The 25208-nt window shown below is 38.1% G+C and overlaps 1 pseudogene; it reads right to left on the minus strand.

Annotated features, from left to right (window-relative positions):
- The window catches only part of LOC108719948, a 61968-nt pseudogene that overhangs the window by 28021 nt on the left and 8739 nt on the right, over positions 1-25208 (minus strand).

Here is a 25208-nt window from a genome sequence, read left to right on the forward strand (position 1 = left end):
AATAACACAACCTTCAGAAAATATATTTAAAAACAATACCGGCTTCTGGCTTGCTTTGGGCAATTATTGAATTTTTCAGCAAGGCAATTAAATTATTCCAGTGTAATTCCTAACCGTCGCATAATATTTGAATTAATAAAGCAAGTAATAACATAAGTAATAATAGCAATAATAAGTAATAATGGCATTACATCTTCATCTACATACAGAATCCAGTCTGCCCAAGGCCAACATAGATTTCTTAGTACAAAGGTTCCTGCTTGATGACTTGTGATATATTGTGTAATCAACCTACTCAGTGGATAAAGTTGGATGGCTTGGGTATAAAGCAATATATTTACCTCTCTTAGCAAACATTTCAAGCACAGAACACTGCCAGTGTGTATGCAAAAGTGCCATCACATTGCAGCTGGTAGCAGGGCTTGCTGCCAATATTAAAGGTAAATTAAACCGTCACAGATAATACTGTTTTAGACAGATGCAATTATGGGTATGGAATCTGTTATCTGGAAACCTGTTATCCAGAAATCCTGAATTGCGGGAAGGCCATCTCCCAGGTCCTCTCAGGTCCTAAGAATTCTGATTAACAGGCCCAATACCTGTATTTCATGTGCAGATATCTTTCAGGTGTGTGTAGAATTGGGCAATAAAGGCTTTGATGCATTAGGTTCCCAAGTTTTTGGCAGTTTGGGGTACCTGGACTGCTGTATCTTTTTTGGGGGAAATAGGAATTTTTTTAGTTTAATGTTTTTCAGTTTTTTTTGGCTGTTGTGCTTTGTTTTACCTTTACCTTTCATTAACCTGAACAAATTTTTAAAAGAGCACATCTCTAGTTCATGATTTGAAACCATAAACAACCAAAACAATCCAGTTTGGGTGTTTTGATGAACATGACTATGCAAATCTGGTTACTGTAACATACCTCCCAACTGTCCCTTTTTATGCGGGACAGTCCAGATTTTCACGGTTCAATCTGCAGTCCTGACTTTTTATTAAACAGTCCAGAGTTCAATGATTGACAATGTGACACTATCCTTCTGCTTTATTTGCCCTACACATGGACCTTAGACTGTATTATCTATGATTTATTCATTTTCTTTCTTTTGATTTAATGGTTGAAAATTTGAAAATGCATAAATAAAAACTTATATATAAAAAAAAAAACGTCTAGAGTTTCTCTTTACTCTTCTGCACTGAAGCAGAAAAAGATACAAAGCTTCTGAAACTTAATTAAAATAAGATGCTTTTCGGCAGAGAGCCCAGAACACTCAGCACTTTGATGTGAACTTTGATACATTTGTAATACTTTAAGATAAGCAAAGATATAATAGTAACTATTTAAGATAAGCAGGTCTCTTGGGGAAACAGACTTGCAGCTTAAAGGGCAATTTCACCTTCATTCGCAAAATTGTTATAACATAAAATAGATGCCCTAAATCTCCCAGAAATATGTTCAAACTTTCATAACCTGCCAAATTTTGTAAAATGTACATGTATTTTTTCACCATGCATAGCTCGGCATATCTTTTTGTCCCTCTTTTTATTTTTTGAATGTTGGGAGGTATGCTATAAGCAGTCCTGCACAATAGAACTACTGTACAAAGGTCTTGTCTTGCTGGCAGGATAATAACATTATCTAAAGTGTGATACTCCTAGAATTTAAAAACACTCTGTGCTTCTTTAAGTAGTAAGTAGTACGTGTGGATTCAGCCTGGGCATTACAGTGACTACAGACAGAGACACTGAATGACAACAGACAAATTAAATTAAAAGTACATATATAGGTTATACATTACCTTGCACTGGTTCACTAACATATATTCAGGCAACATGAATCAAAATGTTTATGAGCTCAATAGAAACTGCTGATTTCCAACCTCCCCCATTGTTTCGTCCATATCATATTTCCGCAATCTGCCTGGTGCAGCTGTAATATTTCTAACGCCAATATAAATGGCTCCAAGTGTCTCTTAAATCAGTTCTCACTGACAAAGCCCTGGAAAGGACTGAATGGGAAAATAGCACCAAATAAAGAATGCTTTTTCTTTTGCGTGACAAAATGACCCATTTAATGCAGCAATGACCTAGAGTTCTGAAAGTATGTGGCATAAACATCTATTAAATATACTTGAGGGGTAAACAAAATCATTGTAGGGTTCTGCCATGCAGGTCTTTGAGATGCCAGGGAGAGCACCCTTATCAGAAAGTTATCCCTTATACCTGAATACAGGTATGGGATCCATTATACAGAAACTCATTATCCAGAAAGCTCCAAATGACAGAAAGGTCGTCTCCCATAGACTCCTTTTTTTTATCAAATAATTCAAATTTTTAAATATGCTTTCCTTTTTCTCCGTAATAATAAAACCGTATCTTGTACTTTATCCAAACTAAGATATAATTAATCCTTATTGAGACAAAACAATCCTGTTGGGTTTAATTCGTGTTTGAATTACTTTTTAGTAGACTTAAGGTATGGAGATACAAATTAGAAAGACCCCTTATCCGGAAAGCCCTGTGTACAGAGCATGCTATATTTAACAAACCTATATTTCTTATGTAACCTTAACATTTATATCTGAGTAAAAAGAATGAAACAGGAGGGTGATATTTAGTTTGTTGAAAGTGTATTGAAATCTACTGATCACCAGCTAAAGGTCTACTGGTAGATCCCGATCTAGCTTTTGGGCACCCCTGACATACAGCTAGGGTTGCCACCTGCCCGGTATTTTACCGACCTGGCTGGTAAAAATGATGGTTGAGCCCAAAGTTATTAATAGGGAAAAAAGATAAATATATAGGAAGGCCAGTATTTTTTTCCAGAAAAGGTGGCAACCGTACGTACAGCCTGGATTGGAATTCCTAAATTGCATTAAGGAAATGCAAATGAGTCCATCCCTGGAAGACAGGCCATATTTTTCCATACAATTCATGATACCCAGCTCCTAACAGTGGTATAACTATCTGTTTCCTCTGTAATTTAGCCCCTGCCTCCTAACAGTTTAAAATAAAGTGGAATCCTCTTGCTAAATGAAAAGAGAAATGGTAGGAAGATATGGGAGAAAAAACTTGATGCAGACAGTGCAGTCTTCATCACAATGTTATAAATTGCAGGAGCCTAACTATAAATGAGTTGCTTATGGTACTGATATCCAAGACAACTAGGCAAAATGTATGCATTGGTCTTGCATTTTTTTTACAGTTTTATCGAGTCTTTTCCCACACTGAAGTTTTCAAATTATTTTATTGATAACTAAGGTAAAATTGTGGATGGGAGTTTGGTCAAAATTGTATAAAATCAATAAAATAATGAGAAGATTTTGAGTTTTAGTAAATAACCCCCCAATGTTCCATAAGTACATTATATAGCATATAGCCATGCAGCAAAGTCATGCTGGATATGGCAAATTCCAGTAAAAAAAAAAAAGACAGTCCACAGGAGCTGAAATCTAAAAAAGTCTATAGATAATTAGTTCTGCTACTCCTAGGGGCCCATTTACTAAGGGTCAAAGTGAATTTTCGAATTCAAAAACTTCGAATTTCGAAGTCATTTTTGGGTACTTCGACCATCGAATAGGCTAAATTCGACCTCTACTTCGATTCAAATTGAAAATACTTCACAAATTCGACCATTTGAAAATCGAAGTACTGTCTCTTTAAAAAAAACTTTGACTTCGACACTTTGCCACCTTAAACCTGCCGAATTGCTGTTTAGCCTATGGGGGAACCTCCTATAACCTATATAAGCCATTGGCTAAGTATTGAGAAGTCGAAGGTTTTTTTTGTAAAATCCTACATTTCAATCGAATGAATCAAACGATTCGAAGGATTTAATCGTACGATCGTACGATTTCAATTTAGAGGAAAAAGCCTTCGACTTCAACTATCGTACTACACCTATTCGATGGTTTAATTTCGAAGTTTTTTCACTTTGAAATTTGACCCTTGATAAATCTGCCCCCTAATGTGTAACTCTTGTCGTGTGACATTCTTTCACCATACTTCAAAAGTATCAAAATGCAACTTATAGATACAGGTATGGGATCACTTATCTGGAACCCCCATTATCCTGAAAGGGGAGTCCATTATAGGCAAATAATAAAGCAAAGCAAAGTCTGAATATAAATTGTGATCCAAATTATAGAAATTTCCATAATCTGGAAAACCCCAGGATTTAAGCATTTTGGATTCTACTCAAACATTGAAATATGTACTGTTTCCAGCGCTATCTTTATATTAAGATCCTGGCAAGAAAGCGTACCTTTAAAAGCCTCAGACAGCTTAGCCCTTATAAGGTACATGACCCCAGATATTAAATAGACAGAAAACAAAACAAAATTTACATTACTGGTATTAGACCAATTATCCAGAATGCTGGGGTTTGTTATCCAAGACCTCAGGTTTTCTGGATAATGGATCGTTCTGTAATTTGGATCTTCATATCATAAGTCTTAAGTCTAGAAACTCAAGTAAGCATTAAATAAGGCTGGTTTTGCTTCCTGTAAGGATTAATTATATCTTAGTTGGGATCAAGTACAAGGTACTGTTTTATTATTACAGAGAAAAAGAAAATCACTTTTAAAAATTTGGATTATTTGGATAAAATAGAGCCTATGGGAGATGCCAGCAAACCAACAGACAGAGAGCAAACAGCAGGATTGCCATCAGAAATCACAGGGCCCCATACGACAAAATTTCCTGGGCCCCCTGGGCTGCGCCCACCGCAAGCCCCACCTACAGGTCCGCCCTCCCCACCCCACAGGTCCGCCCCCACACCACACAGTAAAAAAAACAAAAAAAATATTGGTGGCTAGGGTTCCCACATGTTAATAAAAAATAAAAAGATATTGGTGGTCAGGGCCCCCCATAAAAAAAATTGTGGCCAGGCCTCCCCATTAAAAAATATTGGTGGCTAGGACCCCACATGAGAAAAAAAATTGGTGGCCAAAATTGGTGGCCAGCCCCCCCCCCACATTATAAGAAAATTGGTGGCCAGGGCCCCTTAAACGTCCATGCCTTCCCGAAGTCAGCAGCTCTCAGAAAGATGGGGGGCCTGGCTAATCAAGTAAGTGTGGCGTGGCCGGGCCCCCTTACCCTCGAGGCCCCCTACAACTCTCCCCCCTGTCCCCCCCTGATGGCTGCCCTGGCTAACAGGAGGCACAAAAATTGGATATTAATTAAAGGAGTGGTAACACTAAAAAGAAAAAAATATTCAGTTGATGTGTCATATTCTTTATTTTTATCCTGTTATGAACTGCTCCAGAAATGCCTACAGAAAAAACCTATAGATATATTTAATACAGGGTCAGACTGGGTGGCCCGGGGCCCACCGGGATTACTGTCCAGGGCCCCCGTCCGACCCCCTGCCCCCTACTGTGACACGCTGAGTGCGCCCACACGAAGGCGCCGCTCGCCTGCACCTGCGTGAGGGCGACTGGGCGACTGTGTGTTTGGTGCCTAGCGCATGAGCAGAAGGCGCTGCACTGATAGATTTGCCGGAAAATAACTTTTTTGCAGAGATCTGGAGAAGGGTCTGGCCCGAGTTTTTAACCATGATAAATCAGCACCTGGGTAGTCACTTATTCCAAGGCTGGGTGAAAAAATATGAAAAGCTGACATGCTGCTGGCTTTCCTACGATAATTATCCATGGACAAAAATGTTTTGCCCATAGTCAAACTTTAATCCTAAATCACTGCTTTAATTGTAATTCTACTCTAAAGGTGGCCATAGACGTTACAACTACGATCTTTCTTGGAAAAGATCTTTCCAAGAAAGATTGTTCCTTTCAATACACACGTGTAGAGCTGAGTCTTCAGATATACAGGTAGAAACAATAGAATTCTACCTGTATCTGACTATTCAGCATTAACTATGGGCAATGTTCAAGTGCCTTCAAAGGCACCTGATCAAATTTTCCAGTTGGCCCAATCGATACACCGAATATCGTACAAAAATTCTTTTTGTACGATATTATAAGTGTGTCTATGGCCACCTTAACTTTAATACTGGTGTTTGTCTTAATTAACATTCAACCTAAGGAACACCACAGTAGCCATATTACATTGAGTAAACAGAAACCTAGGGAAGAACAAATATTACCAGATGCTTATTGGTCTTATTAGGGCTGAATGGTGGGAGAATTGCAAAACAAAATTGAATCCCAATGAGCTCACAAAGGACAATATGGAGACACCCTCATTGAGTAGTGAAAGTGGCCTGGGTGGACCAGCCCTCAACCCTCAGCATAGTGAGCAGTAAAACATAATCAGCAACAACATGGGTAGTCGGGCACTCAAAAAAAATATTCCACAAAGGATCACAAAAAATATAAAAGTAAAGTAAAGTTATTCAAAGTGGCATTAAAAAATTCCCATATCCATCCGCCCTATGTGTTTCATGTCCCAAGGACACTTACTCATGCTAAGAAGCCTTTGATGGAATTATATGTGACATGACTATAGAAATATGGTAAATATAATAACTAATACCAGTTAACAAAGAGATAAAAAATACACTAAAATCAAGCAAGTCTGCAATAAGTTAGAAATGGCTCCATCTGGCTACGTATCAGAAAAAGTTCCAGTTATATTTCATTTCAGCTTTAGTTTTGTGTCATTTGAGGGAAAATCTAACTTAAGAATCAAATATTGCAGCAGCCTCCTCTAATACAAAGGAGAAAAGACTTATTTACTGAGCAATACTGTCCCCTTGTGGCTAGTTTCCAAAGTGACTCAACACTGTTAATGCAAGTCAACTTGTATGACCATAATATTGATGACATATTGTACCATTTTTATAGGTCTTATTAATCGGTCTTATTAGGGCTGTATTATCAAACAACCTTGCAAGCAGGAGCTTAACTAGAAATATATTAATAACAATGATTAAATATGGCACTTGTAAGAGTTTTTAAAAAATGATTTGATGAATTCCCTAGTCAACGATTCTGTGGGTATTATGTGCTTCAAAACAATCACTCCGGCCAATCAATTTCTAGTGTGATTGTATCAAAGTTGAAAAAAAACATTGTGATTTAATGTGGTTATCAATAGTTCTGACATATAGTTGTTTTGAGCAGTTCAGACACTATTAAGCAAGCCATGTCGCTGACGCTACACAACACACCGGATGCATCTAACACTAGTACAGTATGAGGGTGCCACTATGATGGAGAAGATCTGGCTGCCTTGGGTGTAAATACAGCCATATGGTTCTCCTTTTTCTGTTTTGCAGCTTTCAATGTGCACTTGTGTTCATTGTTTCACACGTAGCTGACAATGCAGTCTATATTTTGAACATTTCTTGAAAAACGTAGAATAAAGTTAAACAAATAAAAATAGGCTGGCTAGTTTTGATGAGAGGACTTCTTGAAACTGTCCTTTATTGACTTTTCCAGGAAAAGTACTGTAACGATTTATTCCTGATCCATCAGACTGCTGTTGGTTATATGCAACTACATGTCTATATGTCAAGTTGTGCAGGTCAATATACCTTCTACTGTGATCTTTAATTACCTTTTGAGAAATGTTATGTAACTGTTGTAGTAGCTACTCAGCAACAAAGCACCTTCATCAGTAACAACTTCTGTTCTATCTCAAGGACTAATGGCATTTACCTGTTCACTATTTCCAGTTCAGGGCATTGAATTGGATTTACAGGAATGAGTCTGACATTAAAGTCTTCCCTGTTGGAGAATGTGCATTTGAGTGTGTATAATAAAGAGGCTGTGCAAATCTGCTCTAAAATTAAATGGTGGTCGCACAAAGATATCACTATAGTACTATCAGTATCTTATGCATCTACAGTATTGGTTTGGTGACTTTATTCAAACATTATATACCAGCTTGGTTGTTGCTCTATTTTAGTCTTGCAAAGGACACATACCATTAGCATATTATATAAATAGATATTTTTTTTGCCTTCCTATTTTAAATTATTTGATTTCCTATTTTACTTTTTTGACCTACAAATGTGGGTGACTGTCCCATTGAATCAAAACACAGAAGGGCTAAAAATGTTTAAGTGTTCATTTTTTTTTAATTGCATATCTTTCTGCTCTGGTCCTCTACTAATTATCTTTCACTCCAACAGTACTAGGGTACTTGAACCTAGACAACCCGACACCCGTACTTAGTGGAAGATTTATTAAGGTTCGAATGGTCAATTCCAATTAAATTTTTTTTTTGTGTCAAAACTCACAAATTCGAATTTAAAAGCATCACATTGAATGTAAATTTGAATGTGAGATTTATCACATCTCGACCGTAGAAAAGTTTTACTTAAAATATTCGCCACCTAAAACCTGCCGAGTTCATTTAGTCAAAAGTCAAATGGCAGAGGTCCGTTAAGCCATTTGAAAATGTTAATTGCCTTCCAGATACTCAAGTTTTTTTGGGGTAAACTCAATTCGAATTTTCGGTCAGGACTATTCGAACAAATGTTAGACGTTCAAGTTTTTTCATAAATAACCTCCCTTTCAAGTTGTGAGTACATTCAAATTTATTAGAGTAAAAAAAAATATATAAATAACCCCCTTAATCTCATCCAACAAAATATCCGATATCAGGATTAATGTAAATCACAATTTTTCTGCTAAAATGAACTTCATCTAAAGACCCCAATAAAACAAAACTCACCTCCCTCCTTATCATGTGCGCATTGCTTATTTGCTTTGGAAGCCTCTCTGAGACATGGTATTAGCTGTGTTTTACCCAATGATAAAAGTATTAGAAAACAATTGCTGCTGTCTAAATAATAATTTGCCAGTATAGGATCCGTTATTTGGAAACCTGTTATCCAGAAAGCTCCGAATTACAGAAAGGCCATCCCGCATAGACCCCATTTTATCCAAATAATCCATGGTTAAAAATGGTTTCCTTTTTTTCTGTAATAATAAAACAGTACTGTGTACTTGATCCCAACTAAGATATAGTTAATCCTTATTGGAAGCAAAACCAGCCTATTGGGTGCATTTAATGTTTAAATGATTTTCTAGTAGATTTAAAGTATGAAGTTCCAAATTATGGAAAGATCCATTATCCGGAAACCCCCAGATCCCGAGCATTCTGGCTAACAGGTCCCATACCTGTATAAATATTAAAGGATACATGCTCTAAACTAATGCCGAAAAAACAGCAGAAAATGTCAAGTACAATGGGCTTTTATGAAAATTAGATGTGATCAATAATTCTGTTTAATCACATTGCATTAAATAGTGATTAACTACTTCTAATAATTACCGTGCCATTTACAGTTATCACTACAGAATTGTTTACCATATCTCCTGATATTCTAGTGAGCAAGAGTCAGTATTTAAAAATATCACAACATTAGAGCGCTGACAATACGCATATAACTTGGTATTGGATTTTACTAAATGCCAAGGTATTAAAGAGTATGAAAATAAAACATGTCATTATGGTTAAAAAATTAATCAAAATGCTCAGTGAATTTCTTTTAGATTATTATAAATAAATAAATAGTGATGGGCGAATAAATTCGGCGAATTTCCACATTTCGACACCGGTGAATAAATTTGCAAATCTCTAGCGAAAATTCGCCTGCGTCAAAAATATATTTGGACAGTCGTCAGAAAAATCGATCCCGTCAAAATCACCGCGCGTCAACACTATTCGGACACCCATTGACTTTAATGCCAGCGACAAAATTGACGCGAGTGACCCCCGGGTCATAAATAACCCCTTATATATACACATACATTGTGCCACTCAGAGATGCTCATACTAAAATGCACAAACACTGTTGCATGCTAAATCATTGTGCCATTGATAAGTAGTTCTAAAAGAAACCATGCGTGTTTTATATTCTATGATCAAAAACATTAGGGGGCAGATTTACTAAGGGTCGAATTTCAAAGTGAAAAAACTTTGAAATTCGACCCTCAAATTGATATCTCTCGACTTCTGGAAGGTCCCCATAGGCTAACATAGCCATTGGATAGCTTTAATTTGGCGAAGTATGAAGTCGAATTTTTTTTTTTAAAGAGACGGTACTTCGATTACCGAATAGTCAAACGATTTTTACTTCGAATCGTTCAAATCGAAGTCGAATGGTCGAATATAGCCTATTCTATGGTCGAAGTACCCAAAAATTTACTTCGAAATTCGAACTTTTTGAAATTCGAACCATCACTCGAGCTTAGTAAATCTGCCCCTAGGTATTGTCGATTTAAATATAAGCCATTTATCCTGTATTGCTGTAACAAATTCATGTTCATTATCGGTGGAACAGGCATTTCCCAATTATTCGCTCTTCTTTACATCATCACTCTAAAAGGCAGCATATATTCAGATGCAGTGGCTAAGTATAGTTATTGATCATTTAATATTGTGTCCCAAAACTCCTCTCTATAGTGGATGAACTTACGAGTCATTTACTTAAAGGAATAGTTCAGTGTGAAAATAAAAACTGTGTAAATAGATAGGCTGTGCAAAATAAAAAATGTTTCTAATATAGTTAGTTAGCCAAAAATGTAATGTATAAAGGCTGGAGTGAACAGATCTCTAATAAAACAGCCAGAATCCAACTTCCTGCTTTTCAGCTCTATAACTCTGAGTTAGTCAGCGACTTGAAGGGGGGCCACATGGTACATTTCTGTTCAGTGAGTTTGTAATTGATCCTCAGCATTCAGCTCAGATTCAAAAGCAACAGATATGACCCATGTGGCCCCCCCTCAAGTCTCTGATTGGTTACTGTCTGGTAGCCAGGGTAACCAGTCAGTGTAAACCAAGAGAGCTGAAAAGCAGGAAGTAGTGTTCTGACTGACTTGTTATACATAAAATCACTCCAGCCTTTATACATTACATTTTTGGCTAACTAACTATATTAGAAACATTTTTTATTGTGCACAGCCTATCTATTTACCCAGTTTTTATTTTTACACTGAACAATTCCTTTAATATTTTATGCTATCCTGTATGAATATTACTTTTCTTACTTGCATTTAAACTTTGTGGGTTGCTGTGCCTGCCAATTGATATGACCAGCATGGATTCCACATAAACATTGCAGTAATTAAAGGGGACCTGTCACCCTAAAAAATAATTCCAAAGCCAGTGTTATGATGTCAGTCAAGCAAAATAAACTTCACTTACACTATATACATGATTTCAAACTTCTTTCTTTTAATCTTGTAAATCACAATAAAATCAAACAGGCAGCAGCCATTTTGTAGACACTGTTATTAAGGCAAGTTAAAATCTAGCCAAATCATGCCAAAATCTTGTTTATGCACCAAAAATTGGGAACCTGATGCCCATGCCATGCACTGGCTACAAAATTAATTAATCTATCATTATGTGTAAATAGACCCACTGTGGGCAAGGCTACTATTATTTGTAGCTTATTGATAAAATCTATATACTAATATAATTTGATCCATGAGCATTGGCTCTAATAAGTTATTAACATGTTGATTATGGAAGCTCCTAGTACAGGTATGAGACCTATTATCCAGAATGCTCGGGACCTGGGGTTTTCCGAATAACGGATATTTCTGTAATTTGGATCTTCATTCCTAAAATAATGATGCAAACATTAAATAAACCCAATAGACTGTTTTTTCTCACGAGATGAGGTATAAAGTTTGGATTTCTGTGTGTAATTTCAACCTTTCGGAGTGTGTCAAAACATAATTTGATCTTTTTCCGGCATCAATAGGTGCAACTGCTTTCAATTTGGAAGAGAAGGCACCGAACACAACAAATGTGCAAAGAGAGCATTTTGACACAAATACCTTTAATGAATGGGGTTTTATGCACAACTAGCAGCGGGGTAATTTGCAAGTGCGTAATTGTGCCTGGAGTTTTAAATGACCCCTTAAATGTACAGTATATATATATATATATATATATCTGTGCATACACTGGTGCCACTAACAGATCCTTGTACCAGTACTAAAATGTGCAAAACACTTTCTCCTACTAAATACAAACATACTCTGATAGGTCAATACAATTGGAGTTATAACAAAGATATGAATGAGCCTAAAGACAAGTGACTACATGCCTCACTGCTGCAAAAGGGCCACAAATATGAAAGACTGCATTCAGGTGTACTTATATGTATATTAAGGAATTATCAGGAGCCTTTCCCATCACTAATCCATGTACAGTATCTTGCTTCTAAGTAAGGGTGGACTGTCCTACCAAAGGATGGCCCTAGTTAGTAGGTGCAATAGAAAATGGTGGTGTAGGTGGACACAGTATCCAATACTGTTGGAGGGTTTAGCTAGACTACAATAGTGAATGATGGGGAGAAGGTAATCGGGAAGATTTGGGCACACTCAGAGACAGATAATAAGCCCTCACAGCACAGAAGGGTGGATGCCCATGGCCAGCCAAGCACAATTCCCAGCAGACAATATAATCAGTGTGAGTTCCTGCCTAGAAGGGCCCACATGTGCAGGAAGTCTTAATCACTTGCTGAAATCTGCATATTAAACATTTCACCAGATTTCTTTTGCAAAGTGTAAGCTTTTTTCTTTTCTTCTCTTCATTTGTCAATAATAAAAAAAAAATTGTGTCTGAAGAGGATAAACAAAGCCGTCACATATTCATTTCCATAAAAGTGTCTCCAGGCAAAGATGTGCTTATTTTGAGAACGCATCCCAGTTCCTGTACGGTACTTTAACAGAATCGGGTTGTTTATTGGCCTATCAAATTAAATTTCAATATCATTTTGGACAGCAAAGCAAGAAACCATAATGTTGTTCCTGTTTTGGTATAAAAGTGCTTCCTTGGGCAGCCTGCACCGTGGGATGATCGACTTTAAGTGCCGGTGCTTAAAAATATTGCCTGGAATGAAACGACTGCAGCCATATTAAACTTATTTCTACCAGCTGCTTCACTAGTGCGAGTGTATATAAGTACAATTAATTTTAAGAAAGGTTTACAAATAGAGGCTTTATCAAATTTGTGCTGCCTAACTGAAAGCCCTTATTAAGGAGAGGCTGCCGTTTCTAAGGTAATGTAAATGTAGATTTTTAATATGTACATACAGAAACATAATCAGTTACGCATATAATACAAATTGCTAGAGGCCAGTGTTACTTACAGTGTTTTATTAGGAACACCTAAAGACAAAATAAATCCTAAGCATGGTTTAACCTACTTTATTAAAGTGATACGGACACAAAAAATGTTCTTTTTAAAATATTAATTTACATTAAAAGTTACCTATAGGTCATGTTGATTGTTTTTTGCTGATAGGCCTGCTATTATAAGTAATTGTCACTTGAAGTTCCTAAACCTGACTGTTTTGCCAACTTGACTGTCCCTTCTCAGCCTGTCAGTAAGAGTTTCTAATGCTAATGAACTACTGCAGCACAAATATGGCAGCCCCCTCATAGAGGAACATGTGGGTAAGAAAGGTAATACAAAAGCATCAGGTAAATACTGTTATGGCAAAATTCTAATTAGCATTCAAAGATAATGTTTTTTTTTTTTAAAAGGTACGTTTTATTTAGTTTTGAACACAAAACATACACACAGAACAGACAGTCAAGCAGACCGATTCATATAGATTATACATAGGTACAAAAAATGGCTGGACGTACAAGTCGACTACAAGCACGATAAAATAAACATCGCTATGAGACAATAATGGACTTCTGGGATAATCGAACACCCGAGGGACCTTACAGGGAATACAGGATGGGTGGAACCACCACTAGTACGACCCAGACAGTCTACACAACTAACGTTCAGTCAGGGAGGTTCGGATCTATGTCAGCCCACGAGCCCCATATGTTGTCAAATTCTGTAGGTGAGCCCCTGGATTCATAGGTAAGTTTGTAAAGGGGTAAGACATTATTAACTAGTTGCACCCACGCTCTAAGAGAAGGTGGTAGGTTGCCCATCCAGTGCATTGCAACGGTTTTCTTTGCGTAGAAAAGGAGGATACGAAAGGCAATTCTGGGGTATTTGGCCGGGACCAGTTCTTCTAAGACCCCCAACAGACAAACGGACGGGGTGATAACCCTCGGGAAGTCAAGGTTATCAGCTAGAAAGTTAACCACTCGCGTCCAGAAGCTTAAAATCAGTCGACATTCCCATAGTAGGTGGAAGAAGTCCGCGCCTGGTTGCTGACACCTCGGACAAATGTCAAGGGGGATTTGGCCCATTTGCTTAAGACGTACTGGGGTTATATACACATGGTGTAAAATTTTATACTGAATCAACTTATCTTTAAGAGAGATAAGGCCGGCGTACACATTATCTATCGCCTCCTCCCAGTCCTCCTGTGTAAGACCTGTAATTTTATTAGTCCACCATTCTTGAGTAATCAGGAAGGGTTTAGGTCCAGATAGTAGAAGCCGGTGGTATAGCCGGGACACCAATTTGGAAGGGCTAGGGTCATGGAGGGTTTCTTCTATGGCCAGGGAGGACTGTTGGGGGGCAAGGGTACCAAATTGGGAGTAAAAAGCATGTCGAAGCTGAAGGTATTGAAATAACAAAAGTGGCGTCGGGTGGGTCTTACGCTGAAGAGCACAATATGTGGGAAACACCTGGGGATCAAGAAGATCTTTTAAGCACTTAACGTCCCTGTTAGGCCAAAATATGAAATCCGGGAGGTATCTGAAGTGAGGTAAGTATGAGTTACCCCACAAAGGTAGGTTTGGGGACAGTAGCAGAGGAGCATGGCCCAAAGTTTTAAGGGCTACCTGCCAAGCTTTGTAAAGATAATGTTTAGATATAAAACAATGTTATTTTCTGGTGTCAGTCTCTTTAAACTAAGTAAAGGGGTGGTTCACCTTTAAGATAACTTTCAGTACATTATAGAATTTCCAATCCTAAGCAACTTTTCAGTTGGTCTTCATTTTTCCTTGCTTTATAGTTTTTGAAATATTTGCCTTTCCAGCTTTCAAATGGGGGGAGGGGTTTATTTTTTTAATAAAAATCAGTGCTCTTTAAAACTACACATTTATTGTTATTGATACTTTGTTTTAATAATCTTTCTATTCCTTTTTATATTCCAGTCTCTGATTCAAATCAATGTAGGGTTGCTAGGGTAATTTGGATCCTACCAACCAGGTGTTGGAACTGCAAACTGAAGAGCTGCTGAATAATAAGCTAAATAATGCAAAAAAAAACCCAAATAATAAAAATTTAGAACAAACTGCATATTGTTTCAGAATATCACTCTCTACATCATACCAGGGTCAGACTGGGGGGCCCGGGGGCCCACCAGGACTGCTGTCCAGGGCCCCCTACAGGCCTCCCATCCCCTACTGTGTGCACCGTGTTGCACTGTGCGCTGCTGTGCACCACCCCCTTGGCGCGCATGCGCACTCGGCCCCCCGGTGCATATGCGCTCAAGCCGCCCCATCGGCACGCATGCGCACAAGGTGCCCCATTGGCACGCATGCAAACAAAAAAAAAAAACGAGCAACAGGAGAGGGGGCCAGTCCGACACTGCATCATACTAAAAGTGAATGTAAAGGTTAACAACCCCTTTAAATTATAAAGACATAGCTTAGTTTGCTATTTAAATGAGAGAGAGCTGCCATATTGCAGTTAAGCAAAATCAGCAGCCTATATTTATAGCACCAACAGGGCCTAATTTATGGTTCATGCAACCACGCAGATATGCAATACCCACATCTGCTGCTATCATACTATCTTTTATATTTAGAAATAAGCAAACAAAAGGGGATGGTGTATTATACACTGCATATACAGTACAGCATTTAAAGGGTAACCTCAAAGACAGGGTAATGAATGTATTAATTCTTCCTAAAATGTGTAACATTTTAGGAGTTTTGAATAAAACTAGATGCCTCAGACTAGGCTATACATTCGTTAAATAAAATACAGAAGCAGACGCCTGATAATTTTGAATGAAATGGAAATCTGGATATACAACATATACACGCACAGCTAACAGCAGGTGTCACTATTAAAAAGAGAATGTAGGAAGGTGAGAATAATAAAGCACCGTACACAAAGTCATAATGCACTTATGTTCTGTAGGCAACACAGGCAATTATTCAAATACTCTATGTGCATATGATAAATACATATTACATTGGGTCACATATTCATTGAACCCAGGACTAAAGTGTAAACTGCATGAGGTTCATTAACGTAATAATATACTGTATAGTTACATATAGCTATGGAATACAAATGCTGTTAGACACAACCCATATGGTATTGTGGGAAGTTGAAACATGATGGGTACCCTAAACCCTAAGTTTGTGTCTTCAACTTAGGTCCGACATGAACAGCTGGTCAACAAAGTTACATATACCTGATCAAAGGCTACTGTTCAGCCTCAAATGAAGCACTCTTCTCCCCATACCCAAATACATGGGGTAATCCAAATGAAATAAGAGCAGATGAGCTTGAGTTATTTACGTTTGATGTCATTGTAAAAGAATATGTGACTATATGTCAGGGAGCCGGGAGCTCCCTCCAGGGAGGTAGTCAGGATCAAGGAGGAAGCCCTCTTGAGGGAGCAAGGTCTCGGTATCCAAAGGGTTAAGCAGAATCAGTAGTAGTGGTCACAGGCAGGAGTTAACGAGGGCAGGCAGATCAGAATTAAATATCAAGAGTTCAGGCAGGGGGTCAGAACCAAGGCAGGAGCTAGAAACAGACTGGGAGCTGGAAACAGGCTGGGATCAGGCTGGGATCAGGCTGGGATCAGGCTGGAATCAGACTGGAATCAGGCTGGAATCAGGCTGGAATCAGGAAACAAACAGGAACCCAGGATTAATGGCAGCAAATCCTATTCATGGGCGCCGTCACAGTGTTTTGACGAGATCCCGGCACCAGTGATGACATCATCATGCAGCGACGCAGCATGGGCGCCGCCATCTTGGATCTTCACTGTGACTGCCGGGAATGTAAACAGCGCCGTCGAGTACTTCTGGGTCGCGTACTTCTGGCAGTCCTGACACTATAGAGGGGCGGAGGCAGAAGAAAACGGAGCACTGAATTTAAGAGAAGAGGCAAATGAGATGACAACATCCTTCTGTCAACTTATAAAAAGGCAGAAAGGAGTTTCAGTGATTGGAGGTATAAGTTTTGCGAATAGGCATAAGTGAAGGCACATAATTGTATTCTTTGTTCAGCATATGTGATTCATTAGCCATTGACAAGTATAGGATGGGAAGTTGCTGAGGGGATAGGGCAGGGGTGTAACTACAGATGAAGCAGACCCTGTGGTTGCAGGGGGCCCAGGAGGTATATGGCGCCCCATGAAACCCTAATTATTGAGCAATTTTAATAAATATTGGTAAAACAGGACTACCTCTGAATATGTTGGGGGCCCTAAAATAAATCTGCTGTGGGGCCCAGTAACATCTAGTTATGCCACTGGGATAGGGGAAAGTTTCTGAGCAGGTGGGGAGCAGGAGGGATGATGGCTGGGGTCTGCCTTGGGTACCGTTCAGCTTTGTCCTGGCTCTGTGATCTTGAAAAACAGAATCATTAAAAATAAAATCATCTCCATAAATGGCAGACCCCTAAGTTTAGCATTCGATATGGAACAGCACTACTTAATATCTTCAAATTAAAAGTGCCTTTATTGCATTATTTTTCGGGCATTACAGCTACGTTTCTGGCACTTCCTTGGCATCAAGCTTGATAAAGGGCCAAGGAAGCGCCTGAAACGTAGCTGTAATGCCTGGAAAATAATGCAATAGAGAAACTTTTAATTTATGCAATAAATAGACTTTTAAGTTATGCTGACTACTTGCTGCTAAACAGACCCCTAAATTTAATCTGCTAAACGAAGCTCGATCTATCATTTTTAGTAAAAAGCGATACTATACACCTTTAAGTTTTTTATCGTTAAAATATGCCTTTATATTACTCTTCTCCTTCTTTCCAGTGCATTGTTTATACAATTTGCCTTTCCATTCACCTTTACTGAGTTGTATGGCATGCTCTCGGATTTCATCAGGCACTGGGTTTGTTGCATTTGCTGCATGGATGGGTAGGGTGTGATGGCTCAGCCACAGACTGGTTTGGGAGAGATTTATTAAGACCTTAGCTGCTGCTGAAAGCTGCTTCCATTGCTGTTGTGGGCAGACAACATTGGGCTTATTGCACCTCCAGTAGGGACTGTTGGGCCCATCAGTTTCTGACCAAAGCTCATCAAACTACTAGATACTTTGATCATGGCCGATGAACCAGGCTTGGAGTTGACGCTAAAAATAACAAACATATTAAGAATAGAACAAGCATTTTAAAACTGTGTTCATGTACCTATATGTTGTTGAAAACATATTACTGTAATAACAGTAAAAGAAGTGAACCAGCAATTTTTGTCTGATCTTTTGTATGTGCCCATGTACCAGAAAGGAACCCCTGTTCCAATGAATTGCAGCAAAATTCAACATTTAGGGGCAGATTTATTAAGGTTCGAATTGTATGTTCAAATTTTCGAGTTGAATTTTTGGTCAAAACAAGCAAATTCGAGTTTGGAATAATCAAAACTTGAATTCGAATTCAAGATTTATCATACCTAGACCCTGGGAACAACTCAAATTTGGATATTCGCCACCTAAAACCTGCCGAGTTTATGTAGAAGTCAATAGGAGAGGTCCAGTGACCCATTTGAAAATGTTAATAGCCTTCCTGACATTCAAGGTTTTTTGATTCAAGCTTAGCTGAATTCAATTTGAGTTTTTGGGTTGGTAATATTTGTTTTAGATATTTGAGTTTTTACTTAAATAAGATACTATACAATTTCGTAGTCATTCGAGGTTAAAAAACTCTAATATTCGACCTTTGATAAATCAGCCCCTTAGAGATACTGTTTTTTTTTATAGTGATTTGTTGAATTTTTGACTATAGTGTAGTGCAGTGCAACCCACTTTCTTCTAATCTTAGCTACAGTAACGCTAAAAAATTAGTGTTTTAAATTAATTTAAATATAATGTACTGTTTCTGTGCCTTGGTGTGTTTGCTTTAGAAACACTACTTTAGTTATACAGTAGTATATAAACAAGCTGCCGTGTAAGCCATGTGCTCAGTCATTCAAAGAACATTACATAGCAGATAGCTCTGTTGAATATAATGGTGTTCTACAGAGTAAATCTTTATCTGCTATTTAACCTGTGCCATTTATCCCAATTTCAATTGCCTCCACAGCCTATTTATATAAATTAGTGCATAAACTGTTTCTGAAGCAACCTGTTTTACTTGTGCAGGGCGGCAGTGCATAATATTTACATTTTGAAGCATTTTTTTTTGGTGTTACTGTTCCATTTAGCACGAATGCCTAGAAGTAACTTGCATAATGTACCCCCCCCTCTTTATTGCTTACAGTAGCTTGGAAATAAAAAAAACATATTACAGGTATGGGACCTGTTATCCAGAATGTTCGGGACCTGGGGCTTTCTAGATAACGGATCTTTCCGTAATTTGGATCTTCATACCTTACATCTACTAGAAAATCATGTAAGCATTAAAGAAACCGAATAGGCTGGTTTTGATACCAATAAGTATTAATTACAGTATATCTTAGTTGGGCTAAAGTACAACCTGCTGTTTTATTATTACAGAGAAAAAGGAAATCATTTTAAAAAATGGCTGTTCTTTTTTAAAAACGCAATGTAAAAACGCTGCAAAAACCCCACGTCTGGCCTTGCCCTTATGCTGAAAAAGCAACAACGGTTTTATTCAAGTTGAATTAACAACAAAGAAAGAAAAGACAACACAATCAGAATGTTACATTTAATTACGCAAGAAAATATATAAATATAAACATAAAATCTGGAAAATAAACATTATCTATGCGGTTTCCAGACTGAATTGTAAGCAGAATGATTGTTGGAACCTTAGATATTTTAAGTTATGGAAGTTTATGTATTGAGCCATAGGATTCAGTGTAGAACTCCAGAGGCAGCCAACCTGTTTACAGATAGATATTTTTAATATAAGAGACTTGTGGCTCTGGCCCTGATTAACGGTTTTATCCTAAAACAGTACACGTAAATGTAAATATAATACAATTTCAAATTGAAATCCAGGGACACAAAGAGGGAAGTTGGGCAAAAAAGTACTGCTAACACCCACTATTTCACCACTCTCCAGCTAAACCCCACCCAGACAAGGTCATAGCTAGATATTTTTTAATTTGTCTTATGAAAACAAAATTGCATTCTGCATATTTCCCCTGAGATGATTTGCTTGCAGAGTATTTCCTAGTCCTCATATGATAACATATATAGAAACAGCACATTTCCCCTACTACACTACACTACATGGGGACTTGTCATGACAAAGTCATTGGGGACACAATTCCTGGGGACAGGTCTTATGGGAACTTTACTGTAGAATAACTGACATATGCTGTGCTTTTATATCTTAAAGAAGGAAAGAGTAACAAAGATGTAGAGTAGAAATGCTGCAAATTATGTTTCGAGACTCTGTTCCATCCCAAAGCAACCTCAACCATTTAGCAGGGAAGATACGGATATATACTGCAAAAAAGAGGAACAAAATAAAAAGCTAAATAAGCTTGACTGTTGAAAATAGTAGTTAAAAAGTTTTAACTTCCAGATTTTTTTCATTTGAAATTCCAGCACTTTTTTTCAATTGGTAAATCTTAAAAATTGGAGTTTGTGACACTTGAATTAAAGAAAAAAATAGAATCAAGTAAAAAAATGCTGCAGTTTTAAATAAAGACAAGCCTTGGTTTCACAATTGTTAGCGGAGCTAATTTGGGAGCAGCTTCACCAGATTTATTTATATATATATATATATATATATATATATATATATATATATATATATATATATATATATATATATATATATATATGTAGAAGGGCTGTGGCACACACTTACTGAGTCAAAAAACCCAGGTGCTAGTCAGAAAAAAACCATATATTCATGATGAAAGCTGACGCACACTGGGATTTATCAAAAATAAAACTTATTTTATTGGATCGACGTTTCGGTCCACACACGGACCTTTATCAAGATCATCTTGATAAAGGTCCGTGTGTGGACCGAAACGTCGATCCAATAAAATAAGTTTTATTTTTGATAAATCCCAGTGTGCGTCAGCTTTCATCATGAATATATATATATATATATATATATATAATCGATAAAGATTGTGCAAACCACTAGTAATGCCAATATAAATCAGTTTAATATTTGAAAAGTCTTCTTCACAGAACAGACTTTTTAAGCTAAAATGAAGTGCTCAGGGAGATAAAAGTTCTGTCTGATTAATTGTGAGATGGAAATGTGACTGGAATGATTTGAGCAGAGACAAATATATAAATAGGAATTGAACAATGGACGCATATAGTTTGGCAATGATCTCCTATTACTTTAATTAACATTTTACATCTTGTGTGATAAATACATCTGTCATTTTATTTGTCACTGTCAAACTAATTTTCCATCAGCTCAGAGCATATTTGCATCCATTAAAAAATGAAAATGTCTAGACAAGCTACCGAAGGAGGTGATTGTGCAGAGAAAATGTCATGTGAATTGCCCAGGGACTTAACACCTAGCTGTCAGGGCAAAAGTAAAGCCAAGGCATCTAGTACAGATACATGGGGGCAAATTTACTAAAGGGCGAAACGGCTAACGCTGGCGAAAATTCACTAGTGTGACGTCATTACAGCACTTCGCCGATTTACTAATGGTTGCTGGCGTAATTTCACTAGCGAAGGAGATAGACTCTGACGCAACTTCACACTCTAACGCCAGGCGAATTTTCGCTCTGGTGAAAGAACTTTACTAAGCAAATTCACTAAGTTTTGATTTTACTGACCGTTTCCTCTATCGCCAGACTTGCCTTCACCACCTAAGACCAGACGAAGTGCAATGGAGTAGATAGGACTTACTTGGAATTTTGTTGAAAATTTTTCTAAGTCCCAAAAAATGCTGGCGCCTTTTCCTTTTTACAGGGTGATAGGCTGAAAAAGATCGAATTTTTTCTTGGGGGTACCCTCCTCCCCCCCTACATTTGATAACATATGGCACCTAAACTATACAGTGGGCACATGCGTAGGGCAATATAACAACTCTATCTAATTTTATTAGGGTTCCCTGGCCTTGTGTAGTGTAATGTATTTGCTGCTACATATACGTCCATTGTACTTTAACTGCACGCCGTATGCAAATTAGCCAACGCTAGCGTAACTTGGAACTGCTAATCGTATTTTCGCTAGCGCAACTTCGCAAGCTTTCTGTACCCTGTGCGCAACTTCAGGTCTTCGTAAATTAGATTTGTCAATGTGCATTTACGCCTGGTGAAGTGTTGCGATGAGCGCTGGCGAATATTCGCAGGTAAGTAAATTTGCCCCTAAAGGGGCTATTTACTAAAAAAACTCAGAAAAATTCGTATTTTTTTTTTTATAAAATTAGATTTTTAACAAATCGCTAATTTTTCAGAATTTATTAAACCCTAAGGATGGAAAAGTCAGAATCAGAGAACTTGGCATCTCAGACCTGTTGAGGTTGCATATAAGTCAATGGGAGAAGTCCCAATGATTTTTTGATGTGAGCTGGGTTTCTTGCAATACCCCAAAGTTTTCGGATTTTTCAGGCAAAAATGCATAAGAAATCTGAATTTTCGGGTGAAAAATCCGAAAAAAACATGAAAATCAGATTTTTTCCCGCAAAGCAAATTTTTGGGATAATTAAATAATAAATAAGTGTAAAAAACTTGTGTAGCAAAGTGTAGCAGAAAATGTCGAGATAAAACTGGACTTTGATAAATAACTGCAATAGTAGTGGGTGTTCCCTTTATTAACACTCACAGTGATAGGTAACCTTTTATAGCCTCCCCTTAACTAAAATCTTATTATGAACATTAGAGGAGGGGGCAGATTATGAGTCTTCACATGTCTGGGTTCTGGCAACAGTGAATGAGTTACTGGGGCTCATTTATAAACTTCTGGTTATATTTATAAAGTTGAATAAGAGTGTGCAAAGAGAGTTGCGAATTTGTTTTTCACACTGCGAATGTCTATAAAAACTTTTTAAATATGGCAAAAACCACAAATTGCGAATATTTATGCGCACACAATCTGCGTTTGAATTAGGCCACAATGTCTGTGGAGGAAAAAATGTTCACAAAACAGCTTTGCAAATTGCAAATTTAAGTTGCTGTCAACGCTATTTTCTGGCACAACAACCTCGCAAAGTGCCTGTACTCACGCACAGACCTGTCTCATTTGCGAAAATGTAGTCACAATGCGAATTCGCAAAGACCGGAAAGACGGGCAGAGCAGTGCAATATTTTAGCGCTCAGGAAAAAGCACGGGCAAAACAACCATTTGCCAATAAATATGCGCTGCACGCACTTTATAAATGATCCCCGCTGAGTTATCTGTAGTGTTATTAGGAGAATATAATAACATTTGACCAATATTTAGAGAATATAAAACCTTATAATGATCATGCAAAGAGAAATGACATTTCTATTCAATGTAACCATTTGCCCATAGCTTACTATGAAATTTGTCAGTTCAGACTATTCTGTTTGGTTCTGAGACAGGAAAACAGTGAAAGCTATGAGCAACGGTAAATAATGGTTTTGATCAAATTGATCAAGTGGGCCTATCAATTTATTAATTTGAATCGTGCAGGATTCCCCAGTGGATCTTTGATAAATCATCATTTATCAAGTCAACTAGCAGGAACCACTCTGGCATTTATATCTCTGTTCATGGCTGAGCTTCTGTAGGCTGCCTGCACTTGCTTGTCTCTTTATCACATTGTAATCTGTCCTAGGGAAGCAAGCACTGTAGCAAAATAATGTACAGGTATATGATATATTTCCAGGCATCCTCCCACAGCTCAGAACTATTTCTGATTTCTCAATTTCTCATTGTTGTTTCGACGCCAAAATTCAAGGTGCTGCTATACAGTAAACAGATCTGGAACATGGAACGTACTACAGGTATGGGATTTGTTATCCGAAAAACCATCATCCAGAAAGCTCCGAATTACAGAAAAAGTCTGTCTCCCTTAGACTCCATTTTATCCAAATAATCCAAATAAAACTGATTTACTTTTTCTCTGTAATAATAAAACAGTACTTGTACTTGATCCCAACTAAAATATAATTAGCCCTTATTGGAAGCAAAACCAGCCTATTGGGGTTATTTAATGTTTACATGATTTTCTAGTAGACTTAAGGTATGAAGATCCATATTACAGAAAGATCTATTATCTGGAAAAGCCCAGGTCCCGAGCATTCTTGATAACAGGTCCCATACCTGTAGTTGTTTTGAAGTGTCAAATTTCACTAAGTCCTTTCTTTAAATTTGAAATAACATGGACATAATATGAAATAATATATGGCATGACTCTGTTTACTTATTCTTCCCTCGCTTAACAGAAAAGCACATTTACAAGCTTTGTAGGCAAATAATGTTGTGGCTTTGGCTGTCGGTGGGAATGCCCATTGTCATTCAATTAATACAGACACTCTGATTCATACAAAACAAATATACAAAGAACTATCTATGTTCTACGTTATTATTATTATTAACAACTTCTATTTTTAAACATATTCCACAGCACTTTACAATAAATGGGTTTATACAAAGAACGTACAGAATTACATACAAAGCATACCTCCCAACTGTCCCGCATTAAGCGGGACAGTCCCGCTTTTATTTGCCTGTCCCGCGGTCCCGGATAGCAAGGAGAGATGTCCCGCGGGCCGAGCTAGAATTGACAACACTGACGTGCAGAATGCTACAATCCCACAAGGTGCCAGTGAAGGAATATGCTGTAGGCTTTTGTTCTCATATATCACTTTGACATTACACAGGGCGAATAAGGTCCTCACATACGGTGCCAGCATTCAATCGCCCCACCCCTAAGGCACTGCCATGTTGGCTCTGTAGTCCCACTGCGCAGCGGCCATCCAGCCCCCAGTCCCTGCGCATGCGCATTTCCTTTACCTTGCAGGGGCCGTGACGTCACAGCAGCCTCCGCCCTCCGCCGCTTTGCTGCATCACCCACTCCTGCAGCCGCCACCGCCGCCGGGACAGGCCCCAGAACCCCCAGCCCACACGGGAGACATTGCCAAGGTGGAGCAGATCCCTCAGCTGGATCCCCAGCACGAGCTTAAGTTCCGAGGTACTGGTGGGGTTGTAGGGCAGCCAAGAGGCACCAGTCACCCTCGCAATCCCTTTATTAATCCTGTAACGCACGGGTTGCGGGGTATCTGCCGGGTTATGTGGGTTATTGGG

Source organism: Xenopus laevis, chromosome 6S, assembly GCF_017654675.1.
Source record: "Xenopus laevis strain J_2021 chromosome 6S, Xenopus_laevis_v10.1, whole genome shotgun sequence".
Classification (NCBI taxonomy): Eukaryota; Metazoa; Chordata; class Amphibia; order Anura; family Pipidae; genus Xenopus; species Xenopus laevis.